We start from the raw sequence: 4,173 nt of genomic DNA, 5'->3' as shown, positions 1-4,173 counted from the left end.
AACTCGGATTTCATGATGCCAATCTTTCAACGAGGCACTTTTTTTCGCAGGACTTTGGTTACTTTGGTTATCAAGGAACAAACACGCGAATGATACATCAACATGGTGGATGGAAATGAAGCTCCACCATGTTGATGTATCATTCGCGTGTTTGCTCATCATGAAATCCGAGTTATTGAGTCACTTCCTTGGGAGTGCTTGCCAATTTATTTTTTCTAATCACTTGCTTCATACATTTGGAATTTTAATATTTTAAAAAGAAGCGATCAGTAGGCACATTTTTTGGGCGCAAAACGATGTATTTTCGTACAATTTTTGCAAATTTTCCCTCAATGACGAATGAACGAGGAATATATGTTTTGGTATCCGGGATTCGCACTACCATAAACGTGTCTGTATCTTTAATGTCCGAAAATATATAAAATATATATAAATATATATATAATATTGTATAACTAGGAAATAAATAGAATTCAATTATTTATAGGTGATGTTGAAAACTCCATACAGAGGAAAAGAAAAATAGGAAATCTCATAACCCACGACATCAATTTGTCAACTCTCGATTCTGGATCTGGGTCTGATATCCCTGAAAAATTGAAACGTTCATGCACATCGACGAGACCATCAAATGTTGAAGAGGAGAATCCTTTTACTGCAGGCGTCGATTTTCCTGATAAGACGAGCTTTTCTGAAACAAATGTCAGGTACACCTTGACCAAAACAAAATCTTCTAATACCAAAAAAGAAAAAGAAAATAACCAAATAATAAATTTTAATGATTGTACAGTTCATATTCACTATAATAAATAAAAAAAGCGGTTGACAGTTCCATTGCAGATTTATTCTATTAATTGAGAAAAAACCTTAATATTATTTTAAAGAAAAACGATTTTATTATAAAAGTTCTTTATTTTGAGCTTTTCTTTAACTGGCAATATTTGTATTATATTCGGTTTAAGACTAAAATAGTCAATTTTTCTATAATTAGTATTTAAGCTGTAATACATCATTTTACGAATGGATGAAGCAATTTTGCAATAACACGACAGCAAACTTTATAACAATTTTCTTCCTTTTTCGCATTACGAGATTCAAGAAAATTCACGGCTGGAAAATTTGATCTTCGTAAAAACGGGTGCTACATTCTTTTTCGTTCTTATTTTCGTCACGAACACTACATTTTGTACCTAGATGAACCTTGGTCACGTTTTAAATAGAACGAATTGTCTCTCTAGATTTTTCCCAGTTACATCATTGTAAGAATGGATAAAAGTTTTGCAATAATATTTGATTAAAATAAGAAAAAACATTTGTGGACACTTTATACAGAAGTATCAAAACTAGTCGTGTTCCAACTCTGGAGCAAAAATGCAATGATATTTTAATCAGATGGGGAAAAAAGAGTTTATAAATGATAGCATGTCAAACAAATTAAATACACATAACAACGTTGTCCCAAAAGTTTATAAACCAGATTTAAAATGGCAATTGATTATTTCCGCAGTAGGTTATCCAACTAATAATTCAGGAAAATACATATCAAATTGTTTAAAACCAGTTTAGGGAAAAACTCAAGCTTTTGTAAAGAATATTTGGGATTTAAAAAAAGAGCCTAAAATGTTAAATTTCATGATTCACATTCTATAGTTTCACTTTATGTGGTATCAATGTAGGATAATATTCCATTGGACCTTGGACTAGATTGCATTGAAGAAAAACTATATTTAAACCGTAATTTAACAAAAATCTCCAAAAATGAATTTTTAATTGCCACTAGAACAGTATTAAACAACACAGATTTCTCTTTTAATAATAAATTTTTTAAACAAGTTTCAGGTTGCCCGAAGGTCTCCCCATTATCCTCCATTGTTTTCAATTTAGTAATGGAAGATATAGAAAAAAGGGCTCTTGATAATTAAACTTTTACTCATATTCTTTATAAAAGGTATGTGAATGATATCGTAACAATCGTTTCTACTAAAAAAATAGATAAATTCCTTAAGACTTTCAATAATATGGAAAATTAAATTAAATTTACCACTGAAAAAGAAGTTAATAATTCTATTTCTTATATAGATTTATTAATTATTAAAACAAGCATAAGGTAATTTAACAACAAAATAGTATTAAAACAATTGCATAGTCAGGACGTTATTTGAATTACAATTCTCATCATTTATTTGTATCAAAAAGTAGGTCTAATTAAAGGTCTTATTTATAGATGTGTTAAATTAAGCGATATTAAATTCCGAAAAGAAAGTGTAGATCAACCAAATATTACTCTCACGCAAAATAATTATCCCCTTCAATTAATAAATAAAATCATCAAAGAAAGAATCCATGAAATTTATAATATTTCGTGTAAAAATAAAAAATGGAGTAAAAATTACAATAATACTGTATATTTGATTAATTGTAAATGTTTTAATCAAATTTATCAACCTATTTTATAAAAATGTTATTTGAATTTTAAATTCAATTTACTTTGGCGCACTTTTTATTCTGGTCTCCATTTTAATATCCGCCTTTATGAATTACACATGAGAAATTAACTTTATCTCTAATGTATTCGTTAGTCCATGTTTGTCCTTTCAAATAAAAACACCTTATTTTAGTTATTTTTTAAACCAAGTAGTAAATTACTATATTGGAATCTCTTAAAATTATGGTTTCAATATTAATCTTTTATAGAACACTTATAAAATCATGGTTTTATAAATTTTAAACATAAATAATAAAAAAACAACTAATTTTGGTTCATTTCAAAATTATTTTTTCTTCTCGCAAAAAATAAAAATGATTTAAATGTCTTGGAAAAATTATTAACATCACTACAAGTAAATTTAAAAAAAATATAACTTTCTTCATCATACATTTCCTTAAATTTTCATGCCAGTTTTTTACATCTGTTAAAAATATTGTAACTCAGTTTATGTAGAAGAAGGCCTGCAACAAGGTCGCAAAGTACGTTGGTTTTTAAAGAAATTTACCAATAAAGCATGATTCATAGACTTCGTAGGTGCAGATAGAGTATAGTAGACCATTAATGGATGAGCCGAGGCAACACGCCCACCATAAAATTAGTAATTTATGGAATACCTGAGTTGCTTGCGGACAATTCATTTCTGGTTTTTGTAAAAATCTGATTGATATGAAAGTTAAAATTTGGCGATTTTTATAAGGTAGCATCTGGAATCCATGAGCAACAACTGTTGTAATTTTTAGCGATAACAAACAATATCTAGGGCCTGAAACAAGCTCGTGAAAATCATGGTTTTAAGCAAAAACAGCTATGTTTGAGACTTAAAAAATAATCCCAAAAATCATTTTTTTGTATATATATATTTTTTTGTAAAGCACTTACTTTATGACTGAATAAGGAGTTTCCAAAATTTCATTAGATTCTTTAAATAATTTATATGTCAAATTTAAGTATGAAGAAAAATTGACATTTTTCTATGGTAAACTCCATAAGAAATTAATAACCTTGGCGCCACTCCTAAATATTATTTACAAATTTTTTTAAAAAATGGACATTATTTTTTCAGTATGAGGAACATGTTTCCAGTTGCAAATAATAAAAATTCGAAATTCTGTCATCTTGGGCTACCCTGACATAAATACATGTGACGTACTCCGAAGAAAGGGGGCTTACTCTGAAAAGTAAGATTTTTCAGACCGAGAGGTCGAAGTCGACCCAATAGAAGCGACTTTTAGGAGACAGGAAAGCTCACGAAATCTTCCCTGTCCACTTACCACTAAATTCTCACGTAAAGACATAGGTCGTAGATGCGGCTCACGGACGGGGTATAGATGAGACGTGTAGATATAGTGGTAAGTGGTGGGAGGTTTTTCAAGGAATCTCGAGCGCTCGAACAAAAGCCCGACTTCTCGGGTACGTAACAACTCAATTATTAGCAATATGAGGTCAGTCTGTGGGTTGAGACTGATTCAAAAACATTAAACTAAATATGAGAGGAAAACTAATTGACGAAAGGAAAAGCCAAGTCATTTTAAAATAAAAGTAGATGATTTATTGCTAATACTGTTTACATAAGAAATTCGCGTCTTATTCTAACCGTATGGGTATTGGAAGTTTTAAGCTTAAGATGTAGTGGGGCGGGGGGGTCGCGTACCTTAGATTGGTAAAAACGCTAATAGGGGATGCGA

General features: G+C 29.9%; 1 protein-coding gene across 4 annotated transcripts in view; it reads right to left on the bottom strand.

The window, feature by feature from the left end:
- The window catches only part of LOC117180932 (general transcription factor 3C polypeptide 3), an 84,388-nt gene that overhangs the window by 28,875 nt on the left and 51,340 nt on the right, over positions 1-4,173 (bottom strand). The window contains exon 2 of one of the 4 annotated variants that reach the window (XM_033373571.1): positions 509-691. The exons of the other annotated variants lie outside the window; for them this stretch is intronic. The gene's annotated coding sequence lies outside the window, so the exon portion shown is untranslated. The remainder of the gene's footprint in view (positions 1-508; positions 692-4,173) is intronic. 4 annotated transcript variants of the gene reach the window in all.

This window comes from Belonocnema kinseyi, chromosome 9 (assembly GCF_010883055.1).
Source record: "Belonocnema kinseyi isolate 2016_QV_RU_SX_M_011 chromosome 9, B_treatae_v1, whole genome shotgun sequence".
NCBI lineage: Eukaryota > Metazoa > Arthropoda > Insecta > Hymenoptera > Cynipidae > Belonocnema > Belonocnema kinseyi.
This window is presented reverse-complemented; position numbering and strand designations above follow the sequence as displayed.